This window comes from Pseudorca crassidens, chromosome 20 (genome assembly GCF_039906515.1).
Source record: "Pseudorca crassidens isolate mPseCra1 chromosome 20, mPseCra1.hap1, whole genome shotgun sequence".
Lineage (NCBI taxonomy): Eukaryota > Metazoa > Chordata > Mammalia > Artiodactyla > Delphinidae > Pseudorca > Pseudorca crassidens.
Window position 1 is genome coordinate 15,296,188 of NC_090315.1, and position 18,951 is coordinate 15,315,138.

At 49.3% G+C, this 18,951-nt stretch overlaps 1 protein-coding gene across 14 annotated transcripts in view; it reads right to left on the reverse strand.

Annotated features, from left to right (window-relative positions):
• Nucleotides 1-18,951, reverse strand: part of SIPA1L3 (signal induced proliferation associated 1 like 3) — a 237,344-nt gene that overhangs the window by 139,747 nt on the left and 78,646 nt on the right. For 13 of the 14 annotated variants that reach the window (XR_010939121.1, XR_010939122.1, XM_067719505.1 and 10 more), the window contains one exon: nt 1,661-1,727. The gene's annotated coding sequence lies outside the window, so the exon portion shown is untranslated. Of the gene's footprint in view, nt 1-1,604; nt 1,728-18,951 lie in introns of all 14 variants that reach the window. The other variant, XM_067719497.1, reaches the window with a different exon arrangement.

Below are 18,951 nucleotides of genomic sequence, written 5' to 3' on the forward strand. Positions count from 1 at the left end.
GTATGCTAACACATATATATGGAATCTTAAAAAAAAAAAAGGTTCTGATGAACCTAGGGGCAGGACAGTAATAAAGATGCAGACATAGAGAATGGACTTGAGGACACGGGGTGGGGGAAGGGTAAGCTAGGACGAAGTGAGAGGGTGGCATGGGCATATATACACTACCAAATGTAAAACAGATAGCTAGTGGGAAGCAGCCGCATAGCACAGGGAGATCAGCTCAGTGCTTTATGACCACCTAGAGGGGTGGGATAGGGAGGGTGGGAGGGAGACGCAAGAGGGAGGAGATATGGGGATATATGTATATGTATAGCTGACTCACTTTGTTATAAAGCAGAAACTAACACACCATTGTAAAGCAATTATACTCCAATAAAGATGTTTAAAAAAACCAGAATTGTGCCAAGAAACATCCCTTAATGGAAATCTGGCCCCAAGAGACTGTCCCACAAACAAGCTCCAGGTACCCGGGCAGAGCCTTAGGCCAGGATGAAGGAACATGAAGGGACCTAAGAAACAGCCAAGGGAGAGGATACTGTCTAGATTTTTTTTTTTTAACTTTTGTTTTTGGCCACGCCACACGGCTTATGGGATCTTAGTTCCCCGACCAGGGATCGAACCCAGGCCCTCGGCAGTGAGAGTGCGGAGTCCTAACCATTGGACCGCTGGGGAAGTCCCCCTGTCTAGATGCACTCAGTTCCCAAACTCGACTGACTGGTCCCTGCAACTCAGCCAACACCACTATCTGCGTCCAGAGTCTGGACGCCAGAATCTTCTGTTCTCCCACTTGCCACGCTACTGGGGTCTCTTGGTGATTCAAGGATCAGACAGCACCCCCTCTCCCAAGCCCCTTGTGGCATCCTGCCAACAAGGGTTGACATCCTTGTTTAGGAATGCCCCACTACCACCTGGACTGCCCCACACCCTGAGGCCCCCTTCTTTACTTGGTCGGGGCCAAAGAAACCAAAGAGGGTGCTCACTAGCAAGAAACCCAGAAACCTAATTATAACACATTCAAAATCTTTATATTACAGGTAAGTACTTATCATGTGTACATAGTTTAATTTCGTGTAACTACCTACACTATACTTTTAGCCTATAGATAAACAGCGCATCCACACATGGGGTGATGGGGCCATTCTGTATCTTAACTGTGGTGGCAGTCACACAACGGCATGCATTTGCCTAAACTCAAAGAACCATAGACCAAAAAGTGAATTTCACTCTGTGTAAAATTTAAAATGGAAATTGAAAAGTTAAAAAAAAAAAAGACTGTGATACACTGATGGATGCTATGAACGAAGATCTTCAAGATACACTACCACTGGGGACAGTGGGAAACATGCTGCAGAAGCGTCATCTAGCACGGCTTCTTTTTTCTCTATGTAAGAAATTAAAATAATGAGGGTGTATTTGGATAAGGAGGAATGTTCACGAGCAGGAAGAAAGGTCCAGCCAGACACCCACCCAACTACTGACTGCAATGACCTCGGAGGGAAGATGTCAGACTGTGGGTGTTGGGAGGGACAGGGAAGGAGTCACACATCTTTCCCTTGGCACTCTTTCAAACAAAAAATTTTTTAAATAATAAAGAGGCTTACATGTATGAGCCGTAAAACTTAAGCAAATGAAAGTCACATGAATCTCAGTACTCAACCTTAGTATGTTCTGGACACTAGTGCTCCTTGAGGGTCCCAGGAGGGCCGAGGTCAAAGACTGTGCATCTGCGGAGAGAAAAAAAACGAGGTTATATCTTTGGCCAGCATGAGCCTTCCTGCTGTAGTATCCACCTGTCATTCACGAAGTCACTCCCTCAACAAATATTTATTGAACGCCTGCTGCGTGCCAGGCACCGAGGGTACACCCGTGACCAAGACAAAGTCGCTGTCCTCAGGGGGCAGACACTCCAACAGGGGAGGGAGACACTGAACAAACGCAATCCTCAGCCAGGGAGTGGCGGCACCTTGATGGAGACTAAGTAGGCTGAGGAGAGCAACGGGCTGCTGCTACAGAGAGGTCAGAGGAGGCCTGAGGACAGAGACCTGAAGACAGGAGACCACGAATTGGGTGACTATCTGGGAAAGAGCCTTCCAGGCACAGGGACGGCCACTGCACAGGACCTGAGGCAGGAGGGCCGGGGCGGGGGGTGGGGGGTGTGGGGGGAGAGAGAGAGAGAGAGAGAGAGAGAGAGAGAGAGAGAGAGAGAGAGAGAGAGAGAGAGAGAGAGAGAGAGACATGAGGGCAGGGAGGTGACGGGGCAGATGGAAGCCCATTATAAAGACATTGCCTTCAGACAACTGTGAGCAGAGGAGTGGCAGAGAAAAAGCACTGGCTTGTAACTTTGTATTATTATTATATTTTTTTAATTTTTTTTTTTGGCGGTACGCGGGCCTCTCACTGTTGTGGCCTCTCCCGTTGCGGAGCACAGGCTCCGGACGCGCAGGCTCAGCGGCCATGGCTCACGGGCCCAGCCGCTCCGCGGCATGTGGGATCTTCCCGGACCGGGGCACGAACCCGCGTCCCCTGCATCGGCAGGCGGACCCTCAACCACTGCGCCACCAGGGAAGCCCCAGTAACTTTGTATCATTAATTTATGTTTTTGAATATTTAGTATGGTTGTGCATATTTGAGTGGGTATTTCATGGATGAATGAATGTCTCCAGGCCAAGAAGCTACTGTCTGCATTGCTCACCATCACATTTTGGTTTAGGCCAGGCACTTACTAAGCCAGGGAGGTGAGATCTGAGAGAACAACCTAGAACCTTCCTATACGCTAAACAATGATTCTCACTCCCTATGTGCCAGGCTCCACCCTAGCAGAACATGCCGACTCATTTCACTCCCCCAGTAACCCTAGAGGCTGCCCAGCCAGTCAAAAGTACACTGCAGGTGGGATGAACCCAGGCAGCCTGCCTCCAGTGCCTGCTCCCGACCACCTGGCCAGGCCACATGGTCATGGCGGTCAATGAAGACAGGGCTAACTGCAGGCTGGCAAGGCCTCTCCCCATCCTTCCCCAATGCTGCCATGTCCACATGCCGTCCACATGCCAAGGCCGACCTCAAATGCCAGCCAGCTTCTCCAGGGGACCTCAGAGGAAGGAAACCTAGCAAGCAGCTGGCCTACTTTCCAGAGTCCAGGAATCAGGATAGCTTCAATAATCTTGTCCTTAGGGGTTCTGGAGAAGCCAAAAGGGGTTCTTTACCTTTCTCAGGCCAGGAACCCCTGTTGACAGCCTAGTGAAGAAGGGTTTGGGCTCCTTCTCAGAAACATGTGTTCAAATGTACAAAATACAATACACAAGATTACAAGGGAAATCGATTATATTCAGATACCAAAATATCTGTAAAACAGGGCTTCCCTGGTGGCGCAGTGGTTGAGAGTCCGTCTGCTGATGCAGGGGACACAGGTTCGTGCCCCGGTCCGGGAAAATCCCACATGCCGCGGAGTGGCTGGGCCCGTGAGCCATGGCCGCTGAGCCTGCGCGTCCGGAGCCTGTGCTCCGCAACGGGAGGGGCCCCAGCAGTGAGAGGTCTGCGTACTGCAAAAACAAACAAACAAACAAACAAAAACGAAAGAAAATATCTGTAAAACAAAACCTAACCTGAGATACAGTAATATTTGTGCTTCTTTGTGAATGCTTTAAATTATGAGATCTTAGTGGTGGGTCCAATAACTATAGTAATTTAGAAAGAGATGAGTGTAAACAGTACTTTGTAATATCTACAACAACTGTAATGTGACATGGAAAACGCTGTTTTTTTGTTTTTTGTTTTTTTTGCGGTACGCGGGCCTCTCACTGTTGTGGCCTCTCCCGTTGCGGAGCACAGGCTCCAGACGCGCAGGTCCAGCGGCCATGACTCACGGGTCCAGCCGCTCCATGGCATGTGGGATCTTCCCGGACCGGGGCACGAACCCGTGTCCCCTGCATCGGCAGGCGGACTCTCAACCACTACTCCACCAGGGAAGCCCATGGAAAACGTTTTGATCTCTAGCAGTGACAAAGTCACAGGCGTTGCTGATACAACATGGTTTTTGGCCCTTGTTCAGAAGGAATGGAAATGCTAAATTTTAGTTAGATGGTAGAGAAAATAAAGATGTAATTTTTTTCCCAGTCAACTTCACAATCCTCTAAATTCCATCCAAGGACCCTTCAAGGGTCCATGGACCTGAGATTAAGAACCCCTATGCTAGCCCTGAGACAGGGTAAAGGTGGAGCATGTGCCCAGGGAACGTAACAACCAGGGGGTGTGTGGCAGATTCAGATCCTCGTGAGTTTCGTATGGGAAGGGGTCCTGAGCATTGGTGGTTTTGGTTCATCCTGCATCCATTTCCCTTTCCAGGTCGGCCCTCCGAACCTCATCTTTCTCACTCAGCCCATGGAATTCCTGTGGGAATGACCCAATCCATGGGCTGGTAGGGGAGAGAGTGGTGTCACAAAACCCAGGCCTGGCCAATAAAGCCACCGCATCTCCTCTTCCCCGCCCCCAGCCTCAGACATGGCTCGGGTGGCCCTGGAACCAAAGCCGGGCTGATTAGGTCCACTAAACAGTCTCAGGACATGTGCTGGGATTACGGGGAAATCTCTGGGGCTGCTAAATTGGTTGCATATATATATGTGGAGCTGCCTCAGAGCCTATCTGACCATAAAACCAACAAAGGACTGCAGCCAAGAGATGGAAGAAAACAGGGTCCTGGCAGCCCTGAAGCCATTACACATAGAATGTTCCAGGCTGTGAGTTCAAACGCTTCCTTTTATACTTATGCAGGCTGACCTGAATTTCTATTTGTTCACGCAACCGAATGACTCTCAACTAACATAGAAGGGAAGAAGTGAGTAGGGTTCTTGACAATTCCCAGAGCTTACGACCCAGCCACTTAGGAAAGCATAAAATAAAATTAGAAACAGTTACTATACATTGAATCAGCAAATACAGAAAAACACACACTCTTTGAAAGATCAGAAACAGCATCTTGGGTAGTTGCAATCCCTAAAGCTGGTCTATGAAACACTAACAATTTTGATTTTCAAGATGCTTGGCAGGCCAGGAGGGAACCAGAAGCACCCAGAACATTTTCCTTTATCACCAGACTTCCCATTAAAAAAATTCCTGGGATGATCAGGAAGCCCCTGCAATAAAACTCCTGTAAAATTGTAATCACTGCCTTTTAAATTGCATCAGAAATTGCTTTTCTGACACTCATTTTCCCCCCTTTCTTTCTCTAGAGTGATGTTCATGGCTCTTTAAAGGCACATTAGCAGTGACGTGCAGTGCTGCCACATCCCTCTGAGCTGAGAATCTACTCCCTGTCAAGTGGAGGAAGCTGTGATGTCCATCAGTTTGAGGTCCCTGATACACAGGAGGGGCCGCAGCAGATGGTGAAGGGTTGTAGAAATGGCAGCAAAGGCAGGCTACAGTGCCAGGAATTCAGCCAGAACCCCAGACATCCCAGAGCCCCTCTTACACTACCTGGGAAGGGAAGATGCCCTTGGAATTGCTTCAGCAACTCCAGCACCTACCAGAGCAACAGCCCTCGCTCATCTGTCACATAAGTCACAGTCACAGGGCTGCACACCTCGCTTCCCAGGGTGTATACCAAGAAGTAGAAGCCAAGATGAGAGAACCTGGGAGTGAGAGCAGGTCCGGCCTTGACTCGTAGCCTGATGGTTCCTCCCCTCAGCCACAGTGATTGGCTCTGGGAGAGACACATGATCCAAGCAAGGCCAATCAGAGTTGGCCCTGGAAATTTTGCTGGATTACTGGGGGAAAGAAACAGGTGTAAGGCAGGGGCTATTGAAGGCTTCTTTGCCACCTGAGGGAGGGGAGGGACACCTAAGAATAAAGTCAAAGGTGAAAGAAGCAGAATCCAGCAGTGGGGAAGGGTGTATTCCTGACAAGAATACCTGAGTGCAGACTCCAGTCAGGCTAGCTCTGAGATTTCAGGTCCCAGAGCCATTAACTTCCCTTTGCAGTTTAAGACAGTTTGGGTTGGGGAGATTCTGTCATTTACAACAGAAATAACTGACTGATAGAACTGGAAGGGACCTCAGAAATCAATACAGCGCTCCTTCATGTTCCAGTGAATACAATCCTTGTGAGGGGCTGACAAAACAAAACTATGGCATGTCTCTCCAGGAAACACACACACACACACACACACACACACACACACACACACAACTATTTCAAGGATGTCAAAGATCTCTGAAGCCTCTGTTCATAGGAACTGGGTGAAGAACTCTTCCATCTAGTCTGATCTGCCCACTTGACAGATAAGAAAACTGAGGTTCAGAATGCTGAGATGACTTGCTTGGGGCCCAGGGCCAGCTGGAGGCAGAGCCAGGCCTCCCTAGAGTCCCAGGAGGTTTCACCTTGAACTCCCCTGAGTATGGTCCTTGGGGAGACAGCAGAGGGTAAGGGGGGTAGCGGGCGAGGCTCCAGGCCTCTGCACCCCCATTCACCTACAGCAGCTCCACTTTTTTCTGTTTTTAAAAATGGGCTTTCAGGGAAGTGTCTGACAAAAGTTCCATTACTCCACAAACAACATCCTGAAAACCAATCGCTTATATCCCATTTCAAAGTATTTACATGTTAATGACCTTGGTTTCCAGCCTCGCTGAAATCCTGTGAAGCCGGCATTATTGCATGCCATGGCTCCGGGCGAGGTGCTTCTGCAGGGCCAGCCAGCCAGCCAGGGCGCTGCTCTCCTGACCCCAAGGCAGACTCAGCCGGTGCACCTGGGCCTTCCTGTTCCTGCACTCCTTCCCTCGTATTTCATCTCAACTCACAAGGAAAAGACCATCCATTCGCACCTCACCACGAAGACCAAGGAAGGAAGAAGGGGTGGCTAATCTGACTGGTCAGAGCCTGTGACTGTTGCTGGCACCCGTTTTTCCAGTGCACAGAATTAATAGCCCCAAAGACTGGGACCAGGGCTACTAGCTCTTTTCTCTCCCTGAGCCCAGAGACGGCAGCTTTCTCTTCTGCTTTCTGTCTCGGAACAGGACACACCCCCTGGGCGCCCAACCCCTAAGAGGGCCTGGCCACACGCACCCCTCCTGACCAAGCGGTGATGGGGGCGGCCAGGTGTCTAAGTGGCTGATCTAGGCATTCAGATTTGAGCTGAAGGAGAAGCAAGCCCACAGGGGGCTTCTGCTACAAGTTGCATTCTCCTTTTTAGACTTTACCAGAGATTCACATTGCGGCAGCGGGGACCTACTCCCCTACTAATAAAGTGGTTCAGTCGTCCTTCATTTAGAGAAGATTCCCATTATACCCATCCCCATCCTGTCTTTGAAATAGTGACTTAGGAAAATCTCCATTCATTTAACTGCCTCTACCCACCTGCCAACAAAGAAACGTTGCTTTGCGAAGAGAGGACTTTGCCTTGGGAAAATCTAAGCCCTCAATCACGATCCTGTATGACAGCTGCTGGGATCACCTTGTAATTAATCATGTTTTCTCTTATGACCTATATTCTATTAATAACATACACTAACGATTCAGCACTGGTTCTTTCACTGATTGATTCAGTCCACAAATGTGACTAAGGCTGTATTGCTGACTACGAGGGTCTTACATCCTCATCTTCTGTCCTCTCCCCAGCCCCTCCCCTCCCACAAGGGAAGCATCATGGTAATGGGCTCTGAACACGGGGCTCTGAGGACTTCACTGTGCCGGAGGGCCTAATGGCTGCCCTGCCTCCAGCCCAGCCCAAGTAACTCTGCGGTACAGTGGCACACGACAGACCCCTGCAGAGAAACTGCTCGGGAAAAGCCTCAATGCATGACCATCTCATGCACAGCAGATTGGCCAAAACATCAGAGTCTGACACTGCCAAACGTACTGAAGTTATGGAATAAGGAGAAGTCACTGCAGGTGCGAGTGTACACTGGAACAGACATCTTCGTAACAGTTTGACAATTTCTTGTCAAGAGAAAGAGATGGTGACCTCAGTGACATGCTTCGCCTTCCCAGCTGACTGGGGTCTGGGATTCCCAGACCCACGTGGCCTTGCAAATTCTCATTCTGGCTTGAAGCACGAGGTTTTTGCTTTGATTTTGCTACATGCCAGGCACTGTTTTCAAGTTAGCTAGCAACTCATTTAACCATCATAACAACCCTGTGGAGTCGGGTCTACCAGCATTCCCCATTTTAACAGACCAGAAAACTGCTGCACAGAGTGGGGCAGCCTACCCAAGATCCCACAGCCAAGCAGGTGGCACAGCCAGGAAGGATTCGAACTCAGTGCGTCCGGCTCCAGAACTACCAACAATGCCGCTTCCCAAACACAGAGTTAAGAAGAAAGGCTCAGCCTTGAGCCCCATCTCATTCTACATTCAGACATTGTTTTCAGATGGATCCGAGACCTAAATGCAAAAGGAAAATACGAGTGTATCTAGACAATGCAGAAGCATATCTTCACATTGGGGTAAGCGAAGGTTTCTCATTCAGGGAATCTGGGAACGTGTTTGTTCTCTTCACAAAGAGGGTCAGACTCATCCACACAGTCCTCTGCCTCTTCGTCAGTCTGCCTTTTTCCAGCTTGGAATGTGGACATGACACCAGGATTTGAGAGGGTCCCTCTTGTCCCCAGAACACTACTCAGAATAGAAGGGCTCAACTCTCAGGGTCCCCCGGCCCACTGGGGAAGGGGGGTGCAGCAGCCGTCTTGTGGCCATGAGGGGGCAAGAGAGTCAGAGCAGCACTGGCATTCACTCTGCCAAGCCATTGAGCCACATTATCTCCCTCCAGATGCTATAAGACACAAACAACCTCCAATGTGTTAAAGTGACAATGCCACCTGTGTAGTCTGATACTTGCAGCCAAATGCACTCCTAACCGAAACACCTGCTACCTCCAGACTCCAGCGGCCACGTGCTGTGCCATCACCCCAGAGAGTCTGCAAACAGCCACTAACAGGGACCTGAAGGTGTCTCGAAAAGACTCAACTCAGAGGTCAACTTTGGGAATCAAAAATTTCCACCAAGCATGGCTGATCAGAGGCATCCAGAAAGATGACTTGGTGCCTGAATTAATTCTCAGAGGACCTGAAACGGAGACAGCCTTCTTTCACCCCACAGACCTCTAAGAGCAGTCAGGTAGACCATGATTTTAAAGGCCAAGCCCAGCCCACTGGCACAACTGCTTTGCGGTCTGCTGGCCGCAGGCTCAGGGGCCGGGGAAATCCTGCATAGCTTGTGGATCCTTTTTCCTCCTGTCACCAGGCATTTGCTGGATGTGCCAAGAGTTAAGCCCCTTCCTGCACTCCTATAAAACCAGTCTGTCAGTGTGGCTTCAACTGCCGAGTGCTTTTCCACAAAGCACTCTCTAGACCTCAGCTCATCAGATGGGAGACAGAACGCTGGTCAATCTACCAAAATAGGTCAGGCTTTATTTTTAATCCTCTTATTCATTATATATATTGAAAGGGAAGAATGAACAAAAACAACATTATTAACAGCGAGAATGTCTAGTGTTACTTAACCTCTCTGTGCCTCAGTTTCCTCATCTGTAAAATGGAGATGAGGATGAAGTAAATGACTCCATGAAAAATGTTTAGAGCAGGATTTAGCATGTAGTAAGGGTTCAACAAAGGTGAGCTACCATCATTCTTATTGCTGGCGACATGGTCAGTTTTTTCGACTGAAGGCCCTTGAGGGGCTTCAAAACCTCACCCTCTGGTCAGCCTGACAGAAAAAGTCACTGCTCTGATTCTGGCCACTTGGGGAAGGAGGAGGCTTGAAGGCCCAGGCCAATGGGCAGAAGCTGGCTGCCATGGCCCAGGGTACCAGGGGCAGGAAACAGACCTGCTGGTGCTAGCTGCCCAGCCAGTAGCCATTCTCCCCCTTCTTCTCGGGATGCTTAGCTAAGACTACATCTCCCAAACTCCCCTGCAGCTAGGGATGGTCAACAAGAGGTAGGCAGACATTGTTGTGGGACTTCAAGGAAAATTCCTCACCAAGAACAAAGAGCTGGACTACACTTTTGTGCCCGTTCCCTACCCCGATTCCCACCTGGACTACAGACTCACTGGCTGGACTCCGGCAGTCACAGTGGACCATGAAGCCACCTTAAGGTTGAAAGCTTCGTGCTAGCAATGGTTAAGCAGAAAGACAGAAGGATCTTGCTTTACCTGAGGACTGTGGAGCTGCCAGCCCAGCCCCAGACTGCAGATCTCAGGACATTTTACTCACAAGAGAAACCACCTTCCATTGAGTTTACACCATTGTTACTTCTGATCTCTCCTACTGGCAGCCACATGCACTTTCAAATGATACCGTGGACTTACACAGCAGATGACCAACGGAGCAGTGTTTTACACCGCAGAAATCCTTCCAGCAACCTGCCACTATTTAAAGTAGAGAGCTAGATACAGCAAGTAGAAAGCTAGATATGGAATTTCCCACAGAACAGGGTTACAATCATTTTGCCTTAGGAGGAGGTAAAATGAGAACAAGATGAGATACACTGAGTCATTCATCCAGCAACTATTAAGCAGTACCCTGCGCTGGGCACTGTGCAGGGCAGGGTGGTAGACACAGTGAACAAAAGCAGATAGAGTCCACGCCCTTACAAAATGCACAGTCCAGAACAGGGGACAGAAGATAAACAAACAGGGAAACAAATATATTCATAAGTACAAACGGTAAGAAATACTATGTAGGAAACTAGAGTGAGTTTCAACACAGAACTGAAGAGAAAGGAGAAGGAAGCCATGTGGAGAATGGAAGTAAGAATATCCCAGAATGGCCATCAAATGGAGAATGGATAAACAACACACAGCACATTCATACAGTGGAATATTGTTCAGCTATAAAAAGAATGAAGTACTGATTTGTGTACAACATGGATGAACACTGAAAACATCATGCTGAGTGAAAGAGGCCAGTCACAGAAGACCACATATTATAGGATTCCATTTATATTAAATGTCTAGAATAGGCAAATCCAGAGAGACAGAAAGTAGAGTAGTGGTTGCCAGGGGCTGGAGGAGGGGGACACAGAAGGAGAGTAACTGCTAGTGGGTACACGGTGTCTTTCTGGGTTGATGAAAATGTACCGGAATTAGATACTGGTGATGGCTGCACAATCTTATGAAAACACTAAAAACCACTGAAATGTAGACTTTAAAAGGGTGAATTTTACGGTATGTGAATTATTTCGCAATTAAAAGACACTCAAAGGGCTACCCAGACCGAATTACTGGATTGGTAATAAAGTCTCTAATGAAAGTTAAAAAAAAAAAAACAAACAGAATATTCCAGGAGATGGAGGAGGATGGAGGAAATCTGTTAAAGAAACTCATAGGAGGCCCTCTTGCCTAGATTGCTGTGGAGAGGGAGGGAGGGGTGCTAGGAGATGTGGCAGAAGCTCGCGGGCTGTGTGAGCCACAGTCGGCCATATGCTCTTTATTCTAAGTATGACGGGGAGGAGGAGAATGATGTGTTCTGACTGACATTTTTGAAAGACCCTTCTGGCTGTTGCACAGAGACTGTCGGGCTTGAAAAGAAGCAGGGAGATCAGTGAAGTGGCTGCTGTGACACCCAAGGAGAGATGGTGGTGGCTGGGAGCGGGGGGGGGAGGGCAACAGAATGGAAAGGAGGAGGCTGGTGAAGATCTGTTTCAGGTCAAGGACAAACAAGCCTTGCTGATGGACTGGCCGTTGGGGGTGAGGCAGAAAAGGGAGATTCGAGAGTGATCTTCACACGGTCTTATGAGTTTTCCCAAAGTGGTTTTCTGCCAGATTCAAATTGTACACAGCACAATAAGGGCAGATCAGCAAATGCCTGTTAAATGAATTTCAATAAATGACCAGTCACTGCCTAATTTTCTGTAGGGCATATTTTTGTATTTTCAATAAAGATATGAATTCTCTCTCTCCATGTGTGTGTGTGTGCACGCGCACACACACACACACACATATATTCTCTCTCTCTCTCCATGTAATATCCTTAATTGTACCTGTTTCTCTCCCATCCACGGGTAGATAGAGGTCCACTAGACACCATCAACTACCCAAACCAGAAACCTGAGAATATTCATACATACATACACACACACACACACACACACACACACACACACACACACACACGCAGAGGCAAGATAAAGCCTTGGGGTCACTAACAACCAGGTCCTTCCTTCTCTGAGGGGGGCAGAGAAATAGATTAGCCAGTGAGAACTGAGCTCTCACTTCTGATGAATGACCAGTAGGAGAGGAAACAGAGGAAGAGATGCTGCTCCAGAGATAGGAAGTGTTCTTTCTTTTCGGTGGTGGTGACAGGGTAAGGAACATGGTCAAGGGTGGGGAGAAAGCACTGTGAATAAACGTGGTCTAGCCGAGGGGAGAAGCCTCAGTCTGAGAACAGCTACTGCAAGTGAAGCCCAGCAGGAGACAAGTTATGACTCAAAGGGGTCATGAGCCCCTACCCCACTGACAGCCACATCCATACCGAGGGGAACGCCAGAACCCTGGAGGAATGCATCCTTATCCGGGGCCTAGGAGCAGGAAAGGGGAAGGGAAGCCGAGCTTCACAGAGAACAACTCCAGGGCCACCACGATGACAGACCACAGCGCAAACAGAGCCCCAGGAGTGGCGAGACGCAGTGGTCCTGTGGGTGTGTGTCCACCCAACACCTTCCTTCCAGGTCCACTCTCCCCGGCAATAGGGCTCGTCCGTTTTAGGAGCGGGATGTGAGAAGCACCCCACTGGGTGGCTCTGTGTGGTGGGCTGTGGGTGCCGCCTGCCCTGTGCAGCTTCATTGGGACCTGACCTGATGCCTCGACTTCAGCGTTTCTGTAATTCCTCTGCCTTATTCTCACAAGGGGCAGACTTGGTGGCGCTGCACGCTTCACACAGCTGACCAAACTCTGTCCTTATTTCATTCCACCAAATGCCTGGGAAGTAGGTCAAAATAGCCTGTCACAGTCAGTTAGAAGCGACTTCTCACTACGCACCACATTAGCCCCTCCTAGGCTGACAGAGGTCCAGGGGAGCCTTTCCCAACACCGACGTCATGGGCTCTCCACCTGTGGGCCAGATACCCTCCCAAGGGGGCCTCTAGTGTTGTCCAACATGTGAAGTTTGTTTTGACCACAACTGAGGACACTGCAAAGTCTCCCAGACAGAGTGCTGGGCCGTGTGATGCAGAAGAGCATGAGTACTATACCCACCACTCCAGCACAACTGACAGACTTTCGCCACTGCATTTTACATAATCAGGACCACATCACATTGACTTCTTGGAATCTTGCTTTCCCTCGGCTGCATCGCAGAAACGCCTCCAAATCAACTGGTAGTGCTCTTACCCACTCTCTTCAGCAGCTGATATTCCATAGTGTGGAGGTACCATATGTTACCAATCATTCCCTGAAAAATGGGCATTCATTTTACTTCCAGGGTTTCACTTTGTTTTTTGTTTGGCCACTGCAAAGAATGCTGTGGTAAATAACCTTTTGTACTGGGGCCATTTTTTTCTGTAGGGTAGGTTCTCAGGCGTGGTGGTTCTGCATCAAAGGCTACTTATGGAGTATTACATAGCTACGTTAGAGAATGGCTTCCAAGATCAAAGGATAGAACTGTATGTATAATATGCGCTTGTTTCGGTACTGAGTATCTCTGGAAGAATACAGACGAAATGGGTGTCCTCACGGGAGGGTAACTGGGTGACAGTGGACAGGGGAGGGAGACTTAATTTTCACTGTACATGGTTTTTTGTGTCATCTGACTGCTTTACCACGTGCATGGACTGCTCATTCAAAAATAAACAAGATTTCTTTTTTAGGCTGTCTTCTAAAAAGGTTGCGATGAGTCACATGTCCTCCGGCAACTTGGGAGAATACTCAGTTGAGCTCATTAATGCCCTATATTTTCTCCTTCAAGGTTGTCCCCCCATTCCCTGTTTTTTTGACCTACTGCAAGCTCAAACGTCAAATTTCACCTGCTCACGATAGCCACAATGCGTCCAATTCTACAACCCTTGGGCAGGCAGAAAGCAAACTGCCAGAGATATTAATTTTGACAAGTCAGCCTGGCTGGCACCTCCCAACAGCACAAGAGAGAAACCCAAGCCAGGGTGGGAGCCGGTCTTCAGTGACCCAAGGGAACCAATGGCAAAAACAGAAGCAGGGCGCTCTCTCCTCATGTGCTCGCAGGTCACGCTGTTTTAAACTCCTGCTGGCTGAGCTGCCTCATGAGCTGAGTGGGCCTAGAGCCCCCAAACGCCCAAAGCCTCTGAGAAAGGGCAAGGGAGGCCGGCAGGAGCAGTTGCTGCCCGTAGGCCCTGTATTCTCAAGAACAAGGCCAGGGATGAGAAACAGGAGGGAACGGGGGGATGAAGAACACGCAAGAATCCAGCTCAGACAAACAAGAGGTCTTCTTGTTCACTTCCTACAGGCCCGTCAGCCTCCAGGGCCGGCCCAGAACCAAAGGCCTCACCGGCCACTGTTTTTAAGCCCCACTGTGGCTCACGCAACAGGACGACAAAGCTGAGCCAGTGCAGAGAGGCAGGGCCCCCGAGCATGGCAGCAACGCCAACTGAACACACCTGCTGCGGCAACGCTGGCTGGAGCTCTGGACTAACCTGCAGCGGGGAGGGGACTGGACGTGGCCAGAGGAGAAAGCAACTCGGGGAAGGTGCGGGATGGGAGAGCATGAAAAAACATCTCAAAATCAGCAGCGGGTCCACACGATTCAGGTGGTGGATTGAGGCCATGTGCTACCGTTCTGCAGCCTACACTCTGGCACGAGCTGAGCCAGGTGTGGGGGAGGCCCCAGCCTTAGTTCTAATGGTTCCCACTACCTGGAACGCACTACGCACTTGCCCTTGATCCTTCGAGACTCAGCTCATCAAGGATGTGTGCATATGAGTGCTGGCTGGAGAGGCCTCTGCGAGCAGGGAGAATGAGAGATGACCTGAGTGAGCATCAGCAGGGAAGGGCCAACAAAGTGCGATGCAGACACACAACGGAATCCTTTATGTCTCTCCTTCCCTTATCCTCCGTGACAAGTCTATGAGCAAGTCCTGCTGCCACTACCTCCAAAATAGATCCTGAATCCATTTCCTTTCTCCTTCTTTGTAGGCCAAGCTGCCAGCACCATCTTTCACCTGGACAACTCCATGACATCCCCCACTGGTCTCCCTGAGTCCACTCTTGCCTTCCTAGCTTCTACTCTCCACACACAGAGGGATCAAATAAAACAGGGATCATATCAGATCGCCTTCCTGCTTAAAATTCTTCAACACCTCTAGGAGCTCGTCCCCTTCTACTTTATCCCTCACCCAAATGCTCCCATCACACTGGCCTTTTTTGCCTTCTAAGCTTATTCCTACCCCAGGGCCTTTGCACATTTTGCCCTAGCTATTCTCCAGATCTGCCAGTCAGGTCTCCCTGTGACTGTAGACAGTAATGAGTAGACATGAAAGCTAACTACATGCAACGACATGGACATCTCACAGATGTAATGTTGAACAGAAAGGCCAGACACAAAGGAGCATCTACATAAAGTATGACTGCATTTACACAAAGTTCAAAGTGGTTTTGCTTGGAAGGTAGGAGTGACTCGGAGAGAGTAGGAAAGGGACTTCTGGGGCCTGGAAATATTGCTTTTAGAGCTGGTTACATGAGTGTGTTGTTTGTTAAAGTTCTTCTAGCTACATACACTTTTAATATGTGCCCTTGTCTTTTTCTGGACGTATATTACAGTTTAATAAAAAGTTTAAAGAATTAAAACATTTTGGCAGCCCGTAATCTTTCCTATGATTTCGGAATTTCTTACCTATGATCCTTTGTAGGAGGACGGGCCTGCCTCTCAAGGTAAAATATTATGAAGGCTGGGAACTGACTCTTACTGCCTTCCTTGCAGCCAGGCCATGGGCACAGGATCTGGGCTCTCCTCAGCAGATGCACCCTTCCTCCACGGCTTAAATTTGCCTGCAGAACCAGGGCTTATTCACCTTGGTGTCTGGAACCCAGAGCTGCAGCCTGGCACATGGGAGAGTCTCACTGAGGCCTGATGAGCAAAACCAACCCCCCTTCCCATCTCCTACCTGCCCCCTGACCCAGCACCATAATGACAGGATTCAACGATTCATTCTTTCAAGAAATGTCTACTGAGTGTCTATTTGGTGCCAGGCACTGTGCTAGGCACCAGGGATTCAGGTGAACAGGACACTGGAGCTGATAATTCTAGTAGGGAAGCTGAACAATACACAAAATAACTAAAAGATATAACATGTTAGGTAAGTGCTATAGAGAAAAACAGAGAAGGGAGATAGGGACCTCCCTGAGAAGACAATGTATGAACAAAGGTTTGAAGGATGTAAGGGAGTGAACCACGTGGGTATGAGAGAAGAGCCTTCCTAGTAGCAGGAAAAGCCAGTGCAAGGGTCCTGGGGCAGGCACATACCCTGGTGCCACGTAAGGAGCAGAGCAAGTGAGGAGAGGAGTGGGAGGTAATGGAGGCAGATCGCGTGGGGTCTGGTTGGGGACGGTGAGGACTTTGGCTCTTACTCTGGGTAACAGGGAGCCATGGAGGGTTCCCAGGAGAGGAGGGACAGATCTGATGGGGTGGTAACAGGGTTCCTCTGGATGCTATCTAACCCGCTCCCCTGCCCAACATGGAAACCAATCTCGAAGAGAAACAGAAGTTTGGTCATTTGTGTGGCAAATGTCTTTGAGAAATAAACAAGCAGAAGGCTCTCCACCCACTTCCTCCAGCCCATCAAGGCCTCATGCTGGCCAGCAGGGCTTTGCAACATGATTAACAATCCATATCACACTGTAGGAAATCAGACCCTCTTCCACTGGCCACTGGGAGAATCCCAAAAGCAGATGGGGAAGCAGTAGGCCACGTGGCTGTGAGAATGCCTTCATGGTGGTCAGCGAGAGCCAGCATCAAATCCCAGCTCTGGCTCTTAGCAGCTGGGTGACCCATTACTCATTACTAGACCTTTCTGAGTCCAAGCCTGCTTACCAGTAAAGGGGGGTGGAGGGTAATTTCCACCCCTGAACAGGCCTGTTGGGAGGGTTAAATGAGGTAACAGGGATCAAGGGACTGGAAAAATGCCTGGCACAGAGGGAGCCCTAAAAGATGTCAGCAAAACTGTTATAACTGAAACAATGAAGAAATAATAAGTCTGACGACACCCCTTGGCCAAACTGGACTCTGATAATATCAAGCATAGGGCTGAAGTGAAGGGTCCTCCAGAGGAGAGAGGCCATCAGGTCGGAAGTTTCTCTCTCCCTCTACCTATTCTCCATGGCATCGCTGCCCGGAACAAGCATCATGCAAGCCAGAGAGGAGAGACGGGCCCCAAAGAGTTGGGGAATGGGCATCAAATGAGAACAGTAAAGGCACGTTTTTCAGTGCTTCACAGGCAGTGTCCCCCTGCCCCCCTGAAGAGACCCTGGCCTGCATCCGTGTCTTTCACGGCAGTCTAGGGCAACTTCTTGCCTCTTCCCCCAGTCAGAAGAGCAGTGGGTCCATAGCTTGTTCCATGCAAGAAGGGCAAGGCCTCTGGGGGCCTCAGGTCCGCATCCACCATGGGGGTAATTTTCACTATAGGCTCGTTCACATTCATTCAGCACATACTTACTAAGCAACCACTATGGGCCAGACACTGCTCTAAATGCTGAGATATAGCAAGGAATGAAACCATGATCGCTGCCCTCAGAGCTCAGGAGGATGGCGCAGGAAGCAAACAAACGTATGACAGCAGAAGGTGACAAGGGCTATGAAGGAAAATAGAGCAGGGACCGTTCTAGACGGGGTGCTCAGGAAGGCCTCTCTGAGGTAGCGTCTCAGCCATTCAAGCCGAGACCTGAATAAAGTAGTGAAATTATATGTACATACATAGCCATACATACACATCATCTTGGATATGGCTGTCTGTCTGTATGTATAATATACACACATGCATGGAGCCAAGAACACAGCCCCTGCTATGGAAACCTAAGGTATCTAGTTTGATAGTGATGTGTGCTCTAGGGCTGCCTGGGATTGGAATCTTCATAAAACCTACACTCTTCCCCCAGGTTCCACTATGCCTTTCCCAACTGAGGATTACTTGTAAAAGGTGTTCCTTTTCCCTCCCTTTTTCATACTTGGCGGTGAACCACAGACACAGAAGGCACTCCGATCAGGACCCCACCCCCCTGCAAAGCTGCACAGTGCTCCACTGTACAGATGAGCCTCACTGATTCATCCAGTCCCCTCGTAGTGCTGGACATGTAGGACAGTTCCCAGCTTCTGCTCTGCCAAACGGTACTGTAATGAACTACCTTGGACACACATCACATCTCACACTCAGGAATATCTGTAGGCAAAAATTCCTCAAAGTGGGCTTCCCTGGTGGCGCAGTGGTTGAGAGTCCGCCTGCCGATGCAGGGGACGCGGGTTCATGCCCCGGTCCAGGAAGATCCCACATGCCACGGAGCGGCTGGGCCCGTGAGCCATGGCCGCTGAGCCTGCACGTCCGGAGCCTGTGCTCCGCAACGGGAGAGGCCACAACAGTGAGAGGCCCATGTACCACAAAAAAAAAAAAAAAAAAAAAAAAATCCCTCAAAGTGGGAGTGCTGGGGCAAAGGGAGGGTTGTGCAAAGGCTGTGCTGACATTGCCCAAGTCCCTCCAAAGTGACGGTCCTGCTTTCACCCCCAGCACTAGACAAGCCTGCCTGCTTCCCCACACCACTGCCAGCATCTCACCTGTTGCTCCTGCCCTTCAGAGAAGTGAAAACTATTATCTCAGCATGACTTTAACTGGCATTTCTCTTATTATATACCATGTTGAATATATATAGAATACACACATAGAATGTACAGAAATACATATTGTGGTATTGTGATTTATAGTAAGAAATATTGTTGGCCTTTGTTTCTGGCACAGAGCTCCTAAAACCCTGGTAATTTCCTAAGTGATAAGAGCAAAGGGAATCTTTTGTTT